The 19477-nt window shown below is 41.5% G+C and overlaps 30 non-coding genes across 30 annotated transcripts; 16 read left to right on the forward strand and 14 right to left on the reverse strand.

Annotated features, from left to right (window-relative positions):
* Window positions 1–7: 7 nt before the first annotated feature.
* On the forward strand, window positions 8–80 carry trnav-cac (transfer RNA valine (anticodon CAC)). The gene has a single exon. It is a non-coding gene; the product is annotated as a tRNA-Val (tRNA).
* Window positions 81–1270: 1190 nt separating this feature from the next.
* Window positions 1271–1410, forward strand: LOC131700743 (U4 spliceosomal RNA). The gene has a single exon (XR_009308552.1). It is a non-coding gene; the product is annotated as a U4 spliceosomal RNA (small nuclear RNA).
* Window positions 1411–1649: 239 nt separating this feature from the next.
* On the reverse strand, window positions 1650–1706 carry LOC131700937 (U7 small nuclear RNA). Its single transcript, XR_009308746.1, has one exon. It is a non-coding gene; the product is annotated as a U7 small nuclear RNA (small nuclear RNA).
* Window positions 1707–2260: 554 nt separating this feature from the next.
* On the reverse strand, window positions 2261–2333 carry trnav-aac (transfer RNA valine (anticodon AAC)). The gene has a single exon. It is a non-coding gene; the product is annotated as a tRNA-Val (tRNA).
* A 127-nt stretch (window positions 2334–2460) lies between these two features.
* Window positions 2461–2533, forward strand: trnav-cac (transfer RNA valine (anticodon CAC)). The gene has a single exon. It is a non-coding gene; the product is annotated as a tRNA-Val (tRNA).
* A 1190-nt stretch (window positions 2534–3723) lies between these two features.
* Window positions 3724–3863, forward strand: LOC131700744 (U4 spliceosomal RNA). The gene has a single exon (XR_009308553.1). It is a non-coding gene; the product is annotated as a U4 spliceosomal RNA (small nuclear RNA).
* A 227-nt stretch (window positions 3864–4090) lies between these two features.
* LOC131700938 (U7 small nuclear RNA) lies at window positions 4091–4147 on the reverse strand. Its single transcript, XR_009308747.1, has one exon. It is a non-coding gene; the product is annotated as a U7 small nuclear RNA (small nuclear RNA).
* A 554-nt stretch (window positions 4148–4701) lies between these two features.
* Window positions 4702–4774, reverse strand: trnav-aac (transfer RNA valine (anticodon AAC)). Its single transcript has one exon. It is a non-coding gene; the product is annotated as a tRNA-Val (tRNA).
* A 127-nt stretch (window positions 4775–4901) lies between these two features.
* Window positions 4902–4974, forward strand: trnav-cac (transfer RNA valine (anticodon CAC)). The gene has a single exon. It is a non-coding gene; the product is annotated as a tRNA-Val (tRNA).
* A 1180-nt stretch (window positions 4975–6154) lies between these two features.
* Window positions 6155–6227, forward strand: trnav-cac (transfer RNA valine (anticodon CAC)). Its single transcript has one exon. It is a non-coding gene; the product is annotated as a tRNA-Val (tRNA).
* Window positions 6228–7417: 1190 nt separating this feature from the next.
* LOC131700745 (U4 spliceosomal RNA) lies at window positions 7418–7557 on the forward strand. The gene has a single exon (XR_009308554.1). It is a non-coding gene; the product is annotated as a U4 spliceosomal RNA (small nuclear RNA).
* A 239-nt stretch (window positions 7558–7796) lies between these two features.
* Window positions 7797–7853, reverse strand: LOC131700939 (U7 small nuclear RNA). Its single transcript, XR_009308748.1, has one exon. It is a non-coding gene; the product is annotated as a U7 small nuclear RNA (small nuclear RNA).
* A 555-nt stretch (window positions 7854–8408) lies between these two features.
* trnav-aac (transfer RNA valine (anticodon AAC)) lies at window positions 8409–8481 on the reverse strand. The gene has a single exon. It is a non-coding gene; the product is annotated as a tRNA-Val (tRNA).
* A 127-nt stretch (window positions 8482–8608) lies between these two features.
* On the forward strand, window positions 8609–8681 carry trnav-cac (transfer RNA valine (anticodon CAC)). Its single transcript has one exon. It is a non-coding gene; the product is annotated as a tRNA-Val (tRNA).
* A 1190-nt stretch (window positions 8682–9871) lies between these two features.
* Window positions 9872–10011, forward strand: LOC131700746 (U4 spliceosomal RNA). Its single transcript, XR_009308555.1, has one exon. It is a non-coding gene; the product is annotated as a U4 spliceosomal RNA (small nuclear RNA).
* Window positions 10012–10250: 239 nt separating this feature from the next.
* On the reverse strand, window positions 10251–10307 carry LOC131700940 (U7 small nuclear RNA). Its single transcript, XR_009308749.1, has one exon. It is a non-coding gene; the product is annotated as a U7 small nuclear RNA (small nuclear RNA).
* Window positions 10308–10861: 554 nt separating this feature from the next.
* Window positions 10862–10934, reverse strand: trnav-aac (transfer RNA valine (anticodon AAC)). The gene has a single exon. It is a non-coding gene; the product is annotated as a tRNA-Val (tRNA).
* Window positions 10935–11061: 127 nt separating this feature from the next.
* Window positions 11062–11134, forward strand: trnav-cac (transfer RNA valine (anticodon CAC)). Its single transcript has one exon. It is a non-coding gene; the product is annotated as a tRNA-Val (tRNA).
* Window positions 11135–12324: 1190 nt separating this feature from the next.
* LOC131700747 (U4 spliceosomal RNA) lies at window positions 12325–12464 on the forward strand. Its single transcript, XR_009308556.1, has one exon. It is a non-coding gene; the product is annotated as a U4 spliceosomal RNA (small nuclear RNA).
* A 239-nt stretch (window positions 12465–12703) lies between these two features.
* LOC131700941 (U7 small nuclear RNA) lies at window positions 12704–12760 on the reverse strand. The gene has a single exon (XR_009308750.1). It is a non-coding gene; the product is annotated as a U7 small nuclear RNA (small nuclear RNA).
* A 553-nt stretch (window positions 12761–13313) lies between these two features.
* trnav-aac (transfer RNA valine (anticodon AAC)) lies at window positions 13314–13386 on the reverse strand. Its single transcript has one exon. It is a non-coding gene; the product is annotated as a tRNA-Val (tRNA).
* Window positions 13387–13513: 127 nt separating this feature from the next.
* trnav-cac (transfer RNA valine (anticodon CAC)) lies at window positions 13514–13586 on the forward strand. The gene has a single exon. It is a non-coding gene; the product is annotated as a tRNA-Val (tRNA).
* Window positions 13587–14776: 1190 nt separating this feature from the next.
* Window positions 14777–14916, forward strand: LOC131700748 (U4 spliceosomal RNA). The gene has a single exon (XR_009308557.1). It is a non-coding gene; the product is annotated as a U4 spliceosomal RNA (small nuclear RNA).
* A 239-nt stretch (window positions 14917–15155) lies between these two features.
* LOC131700942 (U7 small nuclear RNA) lies at window positions 15156–15212 on the reverse strand. Its single transcript, XR_009308751.1, has one exon. It is a non-coding gene; the product is annotated as a U7 small nuclear RNA (small nuclear RNA).
* Window positions 15213–15767: 555 nt separating this feature from the next.
* Window positions 15768–15840, reverse strand: trnav-aac (transfer RNA valine (anticodon AAC)). The gene has a single exon. It is a non-coding gene; the product is annotated as a tRNA-Val (tRNA).
* Window positions 15841–15967: 127 nt separating this feature from the next.
* Window positions 15968–16040, forward strand: trnav-cac (transfer RNA valine (anticodon CAC)). The gene has a single exon. It is a non-coding gene; the product is annotated as a tRNA-Val (tRNA).
* A 1191-nt stretch (window positions 16041–17231) lies between these two features.
* On the forward strand, window positions 17232–17371 carry LOC131700749 (U4 spliceosomal RNA). Its single transcript, XR_009308558.1, has one exon. It is a non-coding gene; the product is annotated as a U4 spliceosomal RNA (small nuclear RNA).
* Window positions 17372–17610: 239 nt separating this feature from the next.
* LOC131700944 (U7 small nuclear RNA) lies at window positions 17611–17667 on the reverse strand. The gene has a single exon (XR_009308753.1). It is a non-coding gene; the product is annotated as a U7 small nuclear RNA (small nuclear RNA).
* A 555-nt stretch (window positions 17668–18222) lies between these two features.
* On the reverse strand, window positions 18223–18295 carry trnav-aac (transfer RNA valine (anticodon AAC)). Its single transcript has one exon. It is a non-coding gene; the product is annotated as a tRNA-Val (tRNA).
* Window positions 18296–18422: 127 nt separating this feature from the next.
* Window positions 18423–18495, forward strand: trnav-cac (transfer RNA valine (anticodon CAC)). The gene has a single exon. It is a non-coding gene; the product is annotated as a tRNA-Val (tRNA).
* The last annotated feature ends 982 nt before the right edge of the window (window positions 18496–19477 follow it).

Raw genomic sequence — 19477 nt, forward strand, 5'->3', positions numbered from 1 at the left:
GCAACATGTTTCCATAGTGTAGTGGTTATCACGTTCGCCTCACACGTGAAAGGTCCCCGGTTCGAAACCGGGTGGAAACACAGCACGGCATATTTTTTTCACTGTATGTATTTATTCTCCCCAGGTAAACAGCCACCCAGACCAGAACGATGTATTTGTAGTGTGCATGGTGCATTGTCAATGCAAGTCTGACTGTATATTAAACGGAGTGAGAATGCACTCTGCAACGTTTTGGCTTCGACTGCTGCTTGACTCACAGAAACGACAATGTTGATACTCTGACTCTTCTTCTTAAAATGCATGTTAAAATGCGGAATGTTTTCAAATTCCATGAATTCGCAGGTCTGTACAGAACAAGACGACTATCTGGTCTCACAAAATGTTGCTGATTCTCGTAGAACAAAGAAGAGTTTGATCAACTATGTCATTCATGCCGACAAAGCTCAGGAGGGCGATCGTTAGGTTGAATATCTAAATTTCCCGGGTTATATCCCGAGTTTCGACAGATGTCAGTTTATTCATATACCTACAGAATCACAGGTACAAATATTGCAGTTAAAGTTTATGCTTTTCAAATCCGTGCACGAAAGGGGGTGCCCAAATCAGAATGAAAGTCACGGGGGGAGTAATCAAAACATCGCAAAAGAAAAATACACTGCATTAAACAAATCATTTGGAGCAGTCTAAAATGAGCAATCCAGGTTCGATTCATTGTTTTGCCCTTTCGATGGCAGCAGTGTAAAAAAATGACCTGCACATTTCTCTGCTGGCTTCGGGTAGCAAACAAGAAGCAGTGATTTCCCATATGATCTAGTGGTTACGATTCCCGTTTTTTCACCCAGGTGACCAGGGTTCAACTCCCTGTATGCGAATTCATTTATTTACTTGTGGAGGTAATTGTCAGATAAAAGGATTGAAAAATGAAACCCCACATTGTAGGATGGGGAGACTTATAACTAGTGACCATTATATAAAAAAAATAAATAACGTTTGCTTATGTTAGATGCAAGAGAGCGAGACAGATAGATTTGCATCTTGGTATCCCATCACTCCTATGTGCACCAAAGCAATGACGGTCTACACTTCAGTTCATATATAATCGGAATAAAAAAGTGGACTCTGTTGCATTGTGAGGCTGCAGTGTCGATAACATAAACCTCTACGTTTGAGGGATCATTTAACTGTACTGTATTATATCGCAGTAACTTGCCCACCGGCAAGTCAAATGTCTTTGCTGTAGGGGGTAGCATTTAGTTATCCCAAGTTCTGTAGCTTTGCGCAGTGGCAGTATCATAGCCCATGAGGTTTGTCCGAGGCGTGATTATTGCTAGTTGAAAACTTTAACCAATACCCCGCCGTGGTGACTTGAAATATAGTCGCCGCTGGCAATTTTTGACAGTCTCACAGAGTCTGCTATCATGTAGTTGAAAGAACAGAACAAATGTTGACGCTTTGACATTCTGGGTTTGGTTTTCTATTCTACTGATTGGGCACAACATTTGAGTTGATCTTTTTACTCTTTATAACATACAAGTGTATTTACAAGGTTAGGGGCCGTTTCTCCTGTTGTGTCAATTATATTACTATGCAGCTGGCAGGCAATCGGAACGCGCACGCTAACAACGCGTCATCTTTCATTTTACAAAACACGGGGCATTCGACACGGAGAAAACCTTCTAGACAAATACTAAAAGAGCTAAACATCAATTTGCCTCCCCAGCCATGTTAATAAATATCTGGCTTTTTTGCAGTAGCATTAAAGTTGTGGTGACACACGAAAAAGAAACATGGAAATCTGTTTTGGGGTTGGGGAGTTAACCTACCAAACAATTTACGCACATGAATATATCATGAAAACAGCCATGCATGGAGGTCATGGGAACTCTCCGTTCTATTGCTTTCCTTTCTCCCAGATATATCATGCACATTATGTAACTTCTCTTCAAAGGCAATTTTAGTATTCAGACTGTAGTTGAAAAAATAATACAATATCTTTTGACTAGAGTTCATCTTTTAAAAACAACTACTTTGCCAACAGAAGAAAAAAAGGCTAACAGAAGACGGTTTCGCTCCGTCGACCTCTGGGTTATAAGGCTCAGCACGCTTCCGCTGCGCCACTCTGATACAGCTGCTTCTCGAATGAAACACCCATTAATAAAATAAAATAAATCAATCAATTCTCAGTGCAACTTTTTGACGCAGTCTGCTGCTGGACTCACAGAGAGCGGAGAAGACCGCAACAAAAAAACGAACAAGCACATGTTTCCACCCGGTTTCGAACCGGGGACCTTTCGCGTGTTAGGCGAACGTGATAACCACTACACTATGGAAACTTTCACATGTACATTGTTACATTCAGCTGGGCTTTAAGTGAAGACTGCCTTGCACTGCAGGATCCAAAATGGGTAATCGGCACTGTATGCTTAGAGCGCAACACACGGATCGTTTGTTAAGCAACATGTTTCCATAGTGTAGTGGTTATCACGTTCGCCTCACACGCGAAAGGTCCCCGGTTCGAAACCGGGTGGAAACACAGCACGGCATCTTTTTTTCACTGTATGTATTTATTCTCCCCAGGTAAACAGCCACCCAGACCAGAACGATGTATTTGTAGTGTGCATGGTGCATTGTCAATGCAAGTCTGACTGTATATTAAACGGAGTGAGAATGCACTCTGCAACGTTTTGGCTTCGACTGCTGCTTGACTCACAGAAACGACAATGTTGATACTCTGACTCTTCTTCTTAAAATGCATGTTAAAATGCGGAATGTTTTCAAATTCCATGAATTCGCAGGTCTGTACAGAACAAGACGACTATCTGGTCTCACAAAATGTTGCTGGTTCTCGTAGAACAAAGAAGAGTTTGATCAACTATGTCATTCATGCCGACAAAGCTCAGGAGGGCGATCGTTAGGTTGAATATCTAAATTTCCCGGGTTATATCCCGAGTTTCGACAGATGTCAGTTTATTCATATACCTACAGAATCACAGGTACAAATATTGCAGTTAAAGTTTATGCTTTTCAAATCCGTGCACGAAAGGGGGTGCCCAAATCAGAATGAAAGTCACGGGGGGAGTAATCAAAACATCGCAAAAGAAAAATACACTGCATTAAACAAATCATTTGGAGCGGTCTAAAATGAGCAATCCAGGTTCGATTCATTGTTTTGCCCTTTCGATGGCAGCAGTGTAAAAAAATGACCTGCACATTTCTCTGCTGGCTTCGGGTAGCAAACAAGAAGCAGTGATTTCCCATATGATCTAGTGGTTACGATTCCCGTTTTTTCACCCAGGTGACCAGGGTTCAACTCCCTGTATGCGAATTCATTTATTTACTTGTGGAGGTAATTGTCAGATAAAAGGATTGAAAAATGAAACCCCACATTGTAGGATGGGGAGACTTATAACTAGTGACCATTATATAAAAAAAATAAATAACGTTTGCTTATGTTAGATGCAAGAGAGCGAGACAGATAGATTTGCATCTTGGTATCCCATCACTCCTATGTGCACCAAAGCAATGACGGTCTACACTTCAGTTCATATATAATCGGAATAAAAAAGTGGACTCTGTTGCATTGTGAGGCTGCAGTGTCGATAACATAAACCTCTACGTTTGAGGGATCATTTAACTGTACTGTATTATATCGCAGTAACTTGCCCACCGGCAAGTCAAATGTCTTTGCTGTAGGGGGTAGCATTTAGTTATCCCAAGTTCTGTAGCTTTGCGCAGTGGCAGTATCATAGCCCATGAGGTTTGTCCGAGGCGTGATTATTGCTAGTTGAAAACTTTAACCAATACCCCGCCGTGGTGACTTGAAATATAGTCGCCGCTGGCAATTTTTGACAGTCTCACAGAGTCTGCTATCATGTAGTTGAAAGAACAGAACAAATGTTGACGCTTTGACATTCTGGGTTTGGTTTTGTATTCTACTGATTGGGCACAACATTTGAGTTGATCTTTTTACTCTTTATAACATACAAGGTTAGGGGCCGTTTCTCCTGTTGTGTCAATTATATTACTATGCAGCTGGCAGGCATTCGGAACGCGCACGCTAACAACGCGTCATCTTTCATTTTACAAAACACGGGGCATTCGACACGGAGAAAACCTTCTAGACAAATACTAAAAGAGCTAAACATCAATTTGCCTCCCCAGCCATGTTAATAGATATCTGGCTTTTTTGCAGTAGCATTAAAGTTGTGGTGACACACGAAAAAGAAACATGGAAATCTGTTTTGGGGTTGGGGAGTTAACCTACCAAACAATTTACGCACATGAATATATCATGAAAACAGCCATGCATGGAGGTCATGGAAACTCTCCGTTCTATTGCTTTCCTTTCTCTCAGATATATCATGCACATTATGTAACTTCTCTTCAAAGGCAATTTTAGTATTCAGACTGTAGTTGCAAAAATAATACAATATCTTTTGACTAGAGTTCATCTTTTAAAAACAACTACTTTGCCAACAGAAGAAAAAAAAGGCTAACGAAGACGGTTTCGCTCCGTCGACCTCTGGGTTATAAGGCTCAGCACGCTTCCGCTGCGCCACTCTGATACAGCTGCTTCTCGAATGAAACACCCATTAATAAAATAAAATAAATCAATCAATTCTCAGTGCAACTTTTTGACGCAGTCTGCTGCTGGACTCACAGAGAGCGGAGAAGACCGCAACAAAAAAACGAACAAGCACATGTTTCCACCCGGTTTCGAACCGGGGACCTTTCGCGTGTTAGGCGAACGTGATAACCACTACACTATGGAAACTTTCACATGTACATTGTTACATTCAGCTGGGCTTTAAGTGAAGACTGCCTTGCACTGCAGGATCCAAAATGGGTAATCGGCACTGTATGCTTAGAGCGCAACACACGGATCGTTTGTTAAGCAACATGTTTCCATAGTGTAGTGGTTATCACGTTCGCCTCACACGCGAAAGGTCCCCGGTTCGAAACCGGGTGGAAACACAGCACGGCATATTTTTTTCACTGTATGTATTTATTCTCCCCAGGTAAACAGCCACCCAGACCAGAACGATGTATTTGTAGTGTGCATGGTGCATTGTCAATGCAAGTCTGACTGTATATTAAACGGAGTGAGAATGCACTCTGCAACGTTTTGGCTTCGACTGCTGCTTGACTCACAGAAACGACAATGTTGATACTCTGACTCTTCTTCTTAAAATGCATGTTAAAATGCGGAATGTTTTCAAATTCCATGAATTCGCAGGTCTGTACAGAACAAGACGACTATCTGGTCTCACAAAATGTTGCTGGTTCTCGTAGAACAAAGAAGAGTTTGATCAACTATGTCATTCATGCCGACAAAGCTCAGGAGGGCGATCGTTAGGTTGAATATCTAAATTTCCCGGGTTATATCCCGAGTTTCGACAGATGTCAGTTTATTCATATACCTACAGAATCACAGGTACAAATATTGCAGTTAAAGTTTATGCTTTTCAAATCCGTGCACGAAAGGGGGTGCCCAAATCAGAATGAAAGTCACGGGGGGAGTAATCAAAACATCGCAAAAGAAAAATACACTGCATTAAACAAATCATTTGGAGCGGTCTAAAATGAGCAATCCAGGTTCGATTCATTGTTTTGCCCTTTCGATGGCAGCAGTGTAAAAAAATGACCTGCACATTTCTCTGCTGGCTTCGGGTAGCAAACAAGAAGCAGTGATTTCCCATATGATCTAGTGGTTACGCTTCCCGTTTTTTCACCCAGGTGACCAGGGTTCAACTCCCTGTATGCGAATTCATTTATTTACTTGTGGAGGTAATTGTCAGATAAAAGGATTGAAAAATGAAACCCCACATTGTAGGATGGGGAGACTTATAACTAGTGACCATTATATAAAAAAAAAAATAACGTTTGCTTATGTTAGATGCAAGAGAGCGAGACAGATAGATTTGCATCTTGGTATCCCATCACTCCTATGTGCACCAAAGCAATGACGGTCTACACTTCAGTTCATATATAATCGGAATAAAAAAGTGGACTCTGTTGCATTGTGAGGCTGCAGTGTCGATAACATAAACCTCTACGTTTCAGGGATCATTTAACTGTACTGTATTATATCCAAAATGGGTAATCGGCACTGTATGCTTAGAGCGCAACACACGGATCGTTTGTTAAGCAACATGTTTCCATAGTGTAGTGGTTATCACGTTCGCCTCACACGCGAAAGGTCCCCGGTTCGAAACCGGGTGGAAACACAGCACGGCATCTTTTTTTCACTGTATGTATTTATTCTCCCCAGGTAAACAGCCACCCAGACCAGAACGATGTATTTGTAGTGTGCATGGTGCATTGTCAATGCAAGTCTGACTGTATATTAAACGGAGTGAGAATGCACTCTGCAACGTTTTGGCTTCGACTGCTGCTTGACTCACAGAAACGACAATGTTGATACTCTGACTCTTCTTCTTAAAATGCATGTTAAAATGCGGAATGTTTTCAAATTCCATGAATTCGCAGGTCTGTACAGAACAAGACGACTATCTGGTCTCACAAAATGTTGCTGGTTCTCGTAGAACAAAGAAGAGTTTGATCAACTATGTCATTCATGCCGACAAAGCTCAGGAGGGCGATCGTTAGGTTGAATATCTAAATTTCCCGGGTTATATCCCGAGTTTCGACAGATGTCAGTTTATTCATATACCTACAGAATCACAGGTACAAATATTGCAGTTAAAGTTTATGCTTTTCAAATCCGTGCACGAAAGGGGGTGCCCAAATCAGAATGAAAGTCACGGGGGGAGTAATCAAAACATCGCAAAAGAAAAATACACTGCATTAAACAAATCATTTGGAGCGGTCTAAAATGAGCAATCCAGGTTCGATTCATTGTTTTGCCCTTTCGATGGCAGCAGTGTAAAAAAATGACCTGCACATTTCTCTGCTGGCTTCGGGTAGCAAACAAGAAGCAGTGATTTCCCATATGATCTAGTGGTTACGATTCCCGTTTTTTCACCCAGGTGACCAGGGTTCAACTCCCTGTATGCGAATTCATTTATTTACTTGTGGAGGTAATTGTCAGATAAAAGGATTGAAAAATGAAACCCCACATTGTAGGATGGGGAGACTTATAACTAGTGACCATTATATAAAAAAAATAAATAACGTTTGCTTATGTTAGATGCAAGAGAGCGAGACAGATAGATTTGCATCTTGGTATCCCATCACTCCTATGTGCACCAAAGCAATGACGGTCTACACTTCAGTTCATATATAATCGGAATAAAAAAGTGGACTCTGTTGCATTGTGAGGCTGCAGTGTCGATAACATAAACCTCTACGTTTGAGGGATCATTTAACTGTACTGTATTATATCGCAGTAACTTGCCCACCGGCAAGTCAAATGTCTTTGCTGTAGGGGGTAGCATTTAGTTATCCCAAGTTCTGTAGCTTTGCGCAGTGGCAGTATCATAGCCCATGAGGTTTGTCCGAGGCGTGATTATTGCTAGTTGAAAACTTTAACCAATACCCCGCCGTGGTGACTTGAAATATAGTCGCCGCTGGCAATTTTTGACAGTCTCACAGAGTCTGCTATCATGTAGTTGAAAGAACAGAACAAATGTTGACGCTTTGACATTCTGGGTTTGGTTTTGTATTCTACTGATTGGGCACAACATTTGAGTTGATCTTTTTACTCTTTATAACATACAAGTGTATTTACAAGGTTAGGGGCCGTTTCTCCTGTTGTGTCAATTATATTACTATGCAGCTGGCAGGCATTCGGAACGCGCACGCTAACAACGCGTCATCTTTCATTTTACAAAACACGGGGCATTCGACACGGAGAAAACCTTCTAGACAAATACTAAAAGAGCTAAACATCAATTTGCCTCCCCAGCCATGTTAATAGATATCTGGCTTTTTTGCAGTAGCATTAAAGTTGTGGTGACACACGAAAAAGAAACATGGAAATCTGTTTTGGGGTTGGGGAGTTAACCTACCAAACAATTTACGCACATGAATATATCATGAAAACAGCCATGCATGGAGGTCATGGGAACTCTCCGTTCTATTGCTTTCCTTTCTCCCAGATATATCATGCACATTATGTAACTTCTCTTCAAAGGCAATTTTAGTATTCAGACTGTAGTTGCAAAAATAATACAATATCTTTTGACTAGAGTTCATCTTTTAAAAACAACTACTTTGCCAACAGAAGAAAAAAAAGGCTAACAGAAGACGGTTTCGCTCCGTCGACCTCTGGGTTATAAGGCTCAGCACGCTTCCGCTGCGCCACTCTGATACAGCTGCTTCTCGAATGAAACACCCATTAATAAAATAAAATAAATCAATCAATTCTCAGTGCAACTTTTTGACGCAGTCTGCTGCTGGACTCACAGAGAGCGGAGAAGACCGCAACAAAAAAACGAACAAGCACATGTTTCCACCCGGTTTCGAACCGGGGACCTTTCGCGTGTTAGGCGAACGTGATAACCACTACACTATGGAAACTTTCACATGTACATTGTTACATTCAGCTGGGCTTTAAGTGAAGACTGCCTTGCACTGCAGGATCCAAAATGGGTAATCGGCACTGTATGCTTAGAGCGCAACACACGGATCGTTTGTTAAGCAACATGTTTCCATAGTGTAGTGGTTATCACGTTCGCCTCACACGCGAAAGGTCCCCGGTTCGAAACCGGGTGGAAACACAGCACGGCATCTTTTTTTCACTGTATGTATTTATTCTCCCCAGGTAAACAGCCACCCAGACCAGAACGATGTATTTGTAGTGTGCATGGTGCATTGTCAATGCAAGTCTGACTGTATATTAAACGGAGTGAGAATGCACTCTGCAACGTTTTGGCTTCGACTGCTGCTTGACTCACAGAAACGACAATGTTGATACTCTGACTCTTCTTCTTAAAATGCATGTTAAAATGCGGAATGTTTTCAAATTCCATGAATTCGCAGGTCTGTACAGAACAAGACGACTATCTGGTCTCACAAAATGTTGCTGGTTCTCGTAGAACAAAGAAGAGTTTGATCAACTATGTCATTCATGCCGACAAAGCTCAGGAGGGCGATCGTTAGGTTGAATATCTAAATTTCCCGGGTTATATCCCGAGTTTCGACAGATGTCAGTTTATTCATATACCTACAGAATCACAGGTACAAATATTGCAGTTAAAGTTTATGCTTTTCAAATCCGTGCACGAAAGGGGGTGCCCAAATCAGAATGAAAGTCACGGGGGGAGTAATCAAAACATCGCAAAAGAAAAATACACTGCATTAAACAAATCATTTGGAGCGGTCTAAAATGAGCAATCCAGGTTCGATTCATTGTTTTGCCCTTTCGATGGCAGCAGTGTAAAAAAATGACCTGCACATTTCTCTGCTGGCTTCGGGTAGCAAACAAGAAGCAGCGATTTCCCATATGATCTAGTGGTTACGATTCCCGTTTTTTCACCCAGGTGACCAGGGTTCAACTCCCTGTATGCGAATTCATTTATTTACTTGTGGAGGTAATTGTCAGATAAAAGGATTGAAAAATGAAACCCCACATTGTAGGATGGGGAGACTTATAACTAGTGACCATTATATAAAAAAAATAAATAACGTTTGCTTATGTTAGATGCAAGAGAGCGAGACAGATAGATTTGCATCTTGGTATCCCATCACTCCTATGTGCACCAAAGCAATGACGGTCTACACTTCAGTTCATATATAATCGGAATAAAAAAGTGGACTCTGTTGCATTGTGAGGCTGCAGTGTCGATAACATAAACCTCTACGTTTGAGGGATCATTTAACTGTACTGTATTATATCGCAGTAACTTGCCCACCGGCAAGTCAAATGTCTTTGCTGTAGGGGGTAGCATTTAGTTATCCCAAGTTCTGTAGCTTTGCGCAGTGGCAGTATCATAGCCCATGAGGTTTGTCCGAGGCGTGATTATTGCTAGTTGAAAACTTTAACCAATACCCCGCCGTGGTGACTTGAAATATAGTCGCCGCTGGCAATTTTTGACAGTCTCACAGAGTCTGCTATCATGTAGTTGAAAGAACAGAACAAATGTTGACGCTTTGACATTCTGGGTTTGGTTTTGTATTCTACTGATTGGGCACAACATTTGAGTTGATCTTTTTACTCTTTATAACATACACGTGTATTTACAAGGTTAGGGGCCGTTTCTCCTGTTGTGTCAATTATATTACTATGCAGCTGGCAGGCATTCGGAACGCGCACGCTAACAACGCGTCATCTTTCATTTTACAAAACACGGGGCATTCGACACGGAGAAAACCTTCTAGACAAATACTAAAAGAGCTAAACATCAATTTGCCTCCCCAGCCATGTTAATAGATATCTGGCTTTTTTGCAGTAGCATTAAAGTTGTGGTGACACACGAAAAAGAAACACGGAAATCTGTTTTGGGGTTGGGGAGTTAACCTACCAAACAATTTACGCACATGAATATATCATGAAAACAGCCATGCATGGAGGTCATGGGAACTCTCCGTTCTATTGCTTTCCTTTCTCCCAGATATATCATGCACATTATGTAACTTCTCTTCAAAGGCAATTTTAGTATTCAGACTGTAGTTGCAAAAATAATACAATATCTTTTGACTAGAGTTCATCTTTTAAAAACAACTACTTTGCCAACAGAAGAAAAAAAGGCTAACAGAAGACGGTTTCGCTCCGTCGACCTCTGGGTTATAAGGCTCAGCACGCTTCCGCTGCGCCACTCTGATACAGCTGCTTCTCGAATGAAACACCCATTAATAAAATAAAATAAATCAATCAATTCTCAGTGCAACTTTTTGACGCAGTCTGCTGCTGGACTCACAGAGAGCGGAGAAGACCGCAACAAAAAAACGAACAAGCACATGTTTCCACCCGGTTCCGAACCGGGGACCTTTCGCGTGTTAGGCGAACGTGATAACCACTACACTATGGAAACTTTCACATGTACATTGTTACATTCAGCTGGGCTTTAAGTGAAGACTGCCTTGCACTGCAGGATCCAAAATGGGTAATCGGCACTGTATGCTTAGAGCGCAACACACGGATCGTTTGTTAAGCAACATGTTTCCATAGTGTAGTGGTTATCACGTTCGCCTCACACGCGAAAGGTCCCCGGTTCGAAACCGGGTGGAAACACAGCACGGCATCTTTTTTTCACTGTATGTATTTATTCTCCCCAGGTAAACAGCCACCCAGACCAGAACGATGTATTTGTAGTGTGCATGGTGCATTGTCAATGCAAGTCTGACTGTATATTAAACGGAGTGAGAATGCACTCTGCAACGTTTTGGCTTCGACTGCTGCTTGACTCACAGAAACGACAATGTTGATACTCTGACTCTTCTTCTTAAAATGCATGTTAAAATGCGGAATGTTTTCAAATTCCATGAATTCGCAGGTCTGTACAGAACAAGACGACTATCTGGTCTCACAAAATGTTGCTGGTTCTCGTAGAACAAAGAAGAGTTTGATCAACTATGTCATTCATGCCGACAAAGCTCAGGAGGGCGATCGTTAGGTTGAATATCTAAATTTCCCGGGTTATATCCCGAGTTTCGACAGATGTCAGTTTATTCATATACCTACAGAATCACAGGTACAAATATTGCAGTTAAAGTTTATGCTTTTCAAATCCGTGCACGAAAGGGGGTGCCCAAATCAGAATGAAAGTCACGGGGGGAGTAATCAAAACATCGCAAAAGAAAAATACACTGCATTAAACAAATCATTTGGAGCGGTCTAAAATGAGCAATCCAGGTTCGATTCATTGTTTTGCCCTTTCGATGGCAGCAGTGTAAAAAAATGACCTGCACATTTCTCTGCTGGCTTCGGGTAGCAAACAAGAAGCAGTGATTTCCCATATGATCTAGTGGTTACGATTCCCGTTTTTTCACCCAGGTGACCAGGGTTCAACTCCCTGTATGCGAATTCATTTATTTACTTGTGGAGGTAATTGTCAGATAAAAGGATTGAAAAATGAAACCCCACATTGTAGGATGGGGAGACTTATAACTAGTGACCATTATATAAAAAAAATAAATAACGTTTGCTTATGTTAGATGCAAGAGAGCGAGACAGATAGATTTGCATCTTGGTATCCCATCACTCCTATGTGCACCAAAGCAATGACGGTCTACACTTCAGTTCATATATAATCGGAATAAAAAAGTGGACTCTGTTGCATTGTGAGGCTGCAGTGTCGATAACATAAACCTCTACGTTTGAGGGATCATTTAACTGTACTGTATTATATCGCAGTAACTTGCCCACCGGCAAGTCAAATGTCTTTGCTGTAGGGGGTAGCATTTAGTTATCCCAAGTTCTGTAGCTTTGCGCAGTGGCAGTATCATAGCCCATGAGGTTTGTCCGAGGCGTGATTATTGCTAGTTGAAAACTTTAACCAATACCCCGCCGTGGTGACTTGAAATATAGTCGCCGCTGGCAATTTTTGACAGTCTCACAGAGTCTGCTATCATGTAGTTGAAAGAACAGAACAAATGTTGACGCTTTGACATTCTGGGTTTGGTTTTGTATTCTACTGATTGGGCACAACATTTGAGTTGATCTTTTTACTCTTTATAACATACAAGTGTATTTACAAGGTTAGGGGCCGTTTCTCCTGTTGTGTCAATTATATTACTATGCAGCTGGCAGGCATTCGGAACGCGCACGCTAACAACGCGTCATCTTTCATTTTACAAAACACGGGGCATTCGACACGGAGAAAACCTTCTAGACAAATACTAAAAGAGCTAAACATCAATTTGCCTCCCCAGCCATGTTAATAGATATCTGGCTTTTTTGCAGTAGCATTAAAGTTGTGGTGACACACGAAAAAGAAACATGGAAATCTGTTTTGGGGTTGGGGAGTTAACCTACCAAACAATTTACGCACATGAATATATCATGAAAACAGCCATGCATGGAGGTCATGGGAACTCTCCGTTCTATTGCTTTCCTTTCTCCCAGATATATCATGCACATTATGTAACTTCTCTTCAAAGGCAATTTTAGTATTCAGACTGTAGTTGCAAAAATAATACAATATCTTTTGACTAGAGTTCATCTTTTAAAAACAACTACTTTGCCAACAGAAGAAAAAAAAGGCTAACAGAAGACGGTTTCGCTCCGTCGACCTCTGGGTTATAAGGCTCAGCACGCTTCCGCTGCGCCACTCTGATACAGCTGCTTCTCGAATGAAACACCCATTAATAAAATAAAATAAATCAATCAATTCTCAGTGCAACTTTTTGACAGTCTGCTGCTGGACTCACAGAGAGCGGAGAAGACCGCAACAAAAAAACGAACAAGCACATGTTTCCACCCGGTTTCGAACCGGGGACCTTTCGCGTGTTAGGCGAACGTGATAACCACTACACTATGGAAACTTTCACATGTACATTGTTACATTCAGCTGGGCTTTAAGTGAAGACTGCCTTGCACTGCAGGATCCAAAATGGGTAATCGGCACTGTATGCTTAGAGCGCAACACACGGATCGTTTGTTAAGCAACATGTTTCCATAGTGTAGTGGTTATCACGTTCGCCTCACACGCGAAAGGTCCCCGGTTCGAAACCGGGTGGAAACACAGCACGGCATCTTTTTTTCACTGTATGTATTTATTCTCCCCAGGTAAACAGCCACCCAGACCAGAACGATGTATTTGTAGTGTGCATGGTGCATTGTCAATGCAAGTCTGACTGTATATTAAACGGAGTGAGAATGCACTCTGCAACGTTTTGGCTTCGACTGCTGCTTGACTCACAGAAACGACAATGTTGATACTCTGACTCTTCTTCTTAAAATGCATGTTAAAATGCGGAATGTTTTCAAATTCCATGAATTCGCAGGTCTGTACAGAACAAGACGACTATCTGGTCTCACAAAATGTTGCTGGTTCTCGTAGAACAAAGAAGAGTTTGATCAACTATGTCATTCATGCCGACAAAGCTCAGGAGGGCGATCGTTAGGTTGAATATCTAAATTTCCCGGGTTATATCCCGAGTTTCGACAGATGTCAGTTTATTCATATACCTACAGAATCACAGGTACAAATATTGCAGTTAAAGTTTATGCTTTTCAAATCCGTGCACGAAAGGGGGTGCCCAAATCAGAATGAAAGTCACGGGGGGAGTAATCAAAACATCGCAAAAGAAAAATACACTGCATTAAACAAATCATTTGGAGCGGTCTAAAATGAGCAATCCAGGTTCGATTCATTGTTTTGCCCTTTCGATGGCAGCAGTGTAAAAAAATGACCTGCACATTTCTCTGCTGGCTTCGGGTAGCAAACAAGAAGCAGTGATTTCCCATATGATCTAGTGGTTACGATTCCCGTTTTTTCACCCAGGTGACCAGGGTTCAACTCCCTGTATGCGAATTCATTTATTTACTTGTGGAGGTAATTGTCAGATAAAAGGATTGAAAAATGAAACCCCACATTGTAGGATGGGGAGACTTATAACTAGTGACCATTATATAAAAAAAATAAATAACGTTTGCTTATGTTAGATGCAAGAGAGCGAGACAGATAGATTTGCATCTTGGTATCCCATCACTCCTATGTGCACCAAAGCAATGACGGTCTACACTTCAGTTCATATATAATCGGAATAAAAAAGTGGACTCTGTTGCATTGTGAGGCTGCAGTGTCGATAACATAAACCTCTACGTTTGAGGGATCATTTAACTGTACTGTATTATATCGCAGTAACTTGCCCACCGGCAAGTCAAATGTCTTTGCTGTAGGGGGTAGCATTTAGTTATCCCAAGTTCTGTAGCTTTGCGCAGTGGCAGTATCATAGCCCATGAGGTTTGTCCGAGGCGTGATTATTGCTAGTTGAAAACTTTAACCAATACCCCGCCGTGGTGACTTGAAATATAGTCGCCGCTGGCAATTTTTGACAGTCTCACAGAGTCTGCTATCATGTAGTTGAAAGAACAGAACAAATGTTGACGCTTTGACATTCTGGGTTTGGTTTTGTATTCTACTGATTGGGCACAACATTTGAGTTGATCTTTTTACTCTTTATAACATACAAGTGTATTTACAAGGTTAGGGGCCGTTTCTCCTGTTGTGTCAATTATATTACTATGCAGCTGGCAGGCATTCGGAACGCGCACGCTAACAACGCGTCATCTTTCATTTTACAAAACACGGGGCATTCGACACGGAGAAAACCTTCTAGACAAATACTAAAAGAGCTAAACATCAATTTGCCTCCCCAGCCATGTTAATAGATATCTGGCTTTTTTGCAGTAGCATTAAAGTTGTGGTGACACACGAAAAAGAAACATGGAAATCTGTTTTGGGGTTGGGGAGTTAACCTACCAAACAATTTACGCACATGAATATATCATGAAAACAGCCATGCATGGAGGTCATGGGAACTCTCCGTTCTATTGCTTTCCTTTCTCCCAGATATATCATGCACATTATGTAACTTCTCTTCAAAGGCAATTTTAGTATTCAGACTGTAGTTGCAAAAATAATACAATATCTTTTGACTAGAGTTCATCTTTTAAAAACAACTACTTTGCCAACAGAAGAAAAAAAAGGCTAACAGAAGACGGTTTCGCTCCGTCGACCTCTGGGTTATAAGGCTCAGCACGCTTCCGCTGCGCCACTCTGATACAGCTGCTTCTCGAATGAAACACCCATTAATAAAATAAAATAAATCAATCAATTCTCAGTGCAACTTTTTGACGCAGTCTGCTGCTGGACTCACAGAGAGCGGAGAAGACCGCAACAAAAAAACGAACAAGCACATGTTTCCACCCGGTTTCGAACCGGGGACCTTTCGCGTGTTAGGCGAACGTGATAACCACTACACTATGGAAACTTTCACATGTACATTGTTACATTCAGCTGGGCTTTAAGTGAAGACTGCCTTGCACTGCAGGATCCAAAATGGGTAATCGGCACTGTATGCTTAGAGCGCAACACACGGATCGTTTGTTAAGCAACATGTTTCCATAGTGTAGTGGTTATCACGTTCGCCTCACACGCGAAAGGTCCCCGGTTCGAAACCGGGTGGAAACACAGCACGGCATCTTTTTTTCACTGTATGTATTTATTCTCCCCAGGTAAACAGCCACCCAGACCAGAACGATGTATTTGTAGTGTGCATGGTGCATTGTCAATGCAAGTCTGACTGTATATTAAACGGAGTGAGAATGCACTCTGCAACGTTTTGGCTTCGACTGCTGCTTGACTCACAGAAACGACAATGTTGATACTCTGACTCTTCTTCTTAAAATGCATGTTAAAATGCGGAATGTTTTCAAATTCCATGAATTCGCAGGTCTGTACAGAACAAGACGACTATCTGGTCTCACAAAATGTTGCTGGTTCTCGTAGAACAAAGAAGAGTTTGATCAACTATGTCATTCATGCCGACAAAGCTCAGGAGGGCGATCGTTAGGTTGAATATCTAAATTTCCCGGGTTATATCCCGAGTTTCGACAGATGTCAGTTTATTCATATACCTACAGAATCACAGGTACAAATATTGCAGTTAAAGTTTATGCTTTTCAAATCCGTGCACGAAAGGGGGTGCCCAAATCAGAATGAAAGTCACGGGGGGGAGTAATCAAAACATCGCAAAAGAAAAATACACTGCATTAAACAAATCATTTGGAGCGGTCTAAAATGAGCAATCCAGGTTCGATTCATTGTTTTGCCCTTTCGATGGCAGCAGTGTAAAAAAATGACCTGCACATTTCTCTGCTGGCTTCGGGTAGCAAACAAGAAGCAGCGATTTCCCATATGATCTAGTGGTTACGATTCCCGTTTTTTCACCCAGGTGACCAGGGTTCAACTCCCTGTATGCGAATTCATTTATTTACTTGTGGAGGTAATTGTCAGATAAAAGGATTGAAAAATGAAACCCCACATTGTAGGATGGGGAGACTTATAACTAGTGACCATTATATAAAAAAAATAAATAACGTTTGCTTATGTTAGATGCAAGAGAGCGAGACAGATAGATTTGCATCTTGGTATCCCATCACTCCTATGTGCACCAAAGCAATGACGGTCTACACTTCAGTTCATATATAATCGGAATAAAAAAGTGGACTCTGTTGCATTGTGAGGCTGCAGTGTCGATAACATAAACCTCTACGTTTGAGGGATCATTTAACTGTACTGTATTATATCGCAGTAACTTGCCCACCGGCAAGTCAAATGTCTTTGCTGTAGGGGGTAGCATTTAGTTATCCCAAGTTCTGTAGCTTTGCGCAGTGGCAGTATCATAGCCCATGAGGTTTGTCCGAGGCGTGATTATTGCTAGTTGAAAACTTTAACCAATACCCCGCCGTGGTGACTTGAAATATAGTCGCCGCTGGCAATTTTTGACAGTCTCACAGAGTCTGCTATCATGTAGTTGAAAGAACAGAACAAATGTTGACGCTTTGACATTCTGGGTTTGGTTTTGTATTCTACTGATTGGGCACAACATTTGAGTTGATCTTTTTACTCTTTATAACATACAAGTGTATTTACAAGGTTAGGGGCCGTTTCTCCTGTTGTGTCAATTATATTACTATGCAGCTGGCAGGCATTCGGAACGCGCACGCTAACAACGCGTCATCTTTCATTTTACAAAACACGGGGCATTCGACACGGAGAAAACCTTCTAGACAAATACTAAAAGAGCTAAACATCAATTTGCCTCCCCAGCCATGTTAATAGATATCTGGCTTTTTTGCAGTAGCATTAAAGTTGTGGTGACACACGAAAAAGAAACATGGAAATCTGTTTTGGGGTTGGGGAGTTAACCTACCAAACAATTTACGCACATGAATATATCATGAAAACAGCCATGCATGGAGGTCATGGGAACTCTCCGTTCTATTGCTTTCCTTTCTCCCAGATATATCATGCACATTATGTAACTTCTCTTCAAAGGCAATTTTAGTATTCAGACTGTAGTTGCAAAAATAATACAATATCTTTTGACTAGAGTTCATCTTTTAAAAACAACTACTTTGCCAACAGAAGAAAAAAAAGGCTAACAGAAGACGGTTTCGCTCCGTCGACCTCTGGGTTATAAGGCTCAGCACGCTTCCGCTGCGCCACTCTGATACAGCTGCTTCTCGAATGAAACACCCATTAATAAAATAAAATCAATCAATCAATTCTCAGTGCAACTTTTTGACGCAGTCTGCTGCTGGACTCACAGAGAGCGGAGAAGACCGCAACAAAAAAACGAACAAGCACATGTTTCCACCCGGTTCCGAACCGGGGACCTTTCGCGTGTTAGGCGAACGTGATAACCACTACACTATGGAAACTTTCACATGTACATTGTTACATTCAGCTGGGCTTTAAGTGAAGACTGCCTTGCACTGCAGGATCCAAAATGGGTAATCGGCACTGTATGCTTAGAGCGCAACACACGGATCGTTTGTTAAGCAACATGTTTCCATAGTGTAGTGGTTATCACGTTCGCCTCACACGCGAAAGGTCCCCGGTTCGAAACCGGGTGGAAACACAGCACGGCATCTTTTTTTCACTGTATGTATTTATTCTCCCCAGGTAAACAGCCACCCAGACCAGAACGATGTATTTGTAGTGTGCATGGTGCATTGTCAATGCAAGTCTGACTGTATATTAAACGGAGTGAGAATGCACTCTGCAACGTTTTGGCTTCGACTGCTGCTTGACTCACAGAAACGACAATGTTGATACTCTGACTCTTCTTCTTAAAATGCATGTTAAAATGCGGAATGTTTTCAAATTCCATGAATTCGCAGGTCTGTACAGAACAAGACGACTATCTGGTCTCACAAAATGTTGCTGGTTCTCGTAGAACAAAGAAGAGTTTGATCAACTATGTCATTCATGCCGACAAAGCTCAGGAGGGCGATCGTTAGGTTGAATATCTAAATTTCCCGGGTTATATCCCGAGTTTCGACAGATGTCAGTTTATTCATATACCTACAGAATCACAGGTACAAATATTGCAGTTAAAGTTTATGCTTTTCAAATCCGTGCACGAAAGGGGGTGCCCAAATCAGAATGAAAGTCACGGGGGGAGTAATCAAAACATCGCAAAAGAAAAATACACTGCATTAAACAAATCATTTGGAGCGGTCTAAAATGAGCAATCCAGGTTCGATTCATTGTTTTGCCCTTTCGATGGCAGCAGTGTAAAAAAATGACCTGCACATTTCTCTGCTGGCTTCGGGTAGCAAACAAGAAGCAGTGATTTCCCATATGATCTAGTGGTTACGATTCCCGTTTTTTCACCCAGGTGACCAGGGTTCAACTCCCTGTATGCGAATTCATTTATTTACTTGTGGAGGTAATTGTCAGATAAAAGGATTGAAAAATGAAACCCCACATTGTAGGATGGGGAGACTTATAACTAGTGACCATTATATAAAAAAAATAAATAACGTTTGCTTATGTTAGATGCAAGAGAGCGAGACAGATAGATTTGCATCTTGGTATCCCATCACTCCTATGTGCAC

This window comes from Acipenser ruthenus, chromosome 24, assembly GCF_902713425.1.
Source record: "Acipenser ruthenus chromosome 24, fAciRut3.2 maternal haplotype, whole genome shotgun sequence".
Classification (NCBI taxonomy): domain Eukaryota; kingdom Metazoa; phylum Chordata; class Actinopteri; order Acipenseriformes; family Acipenseridae; genus Acipenser; species Acipenser ruthenus.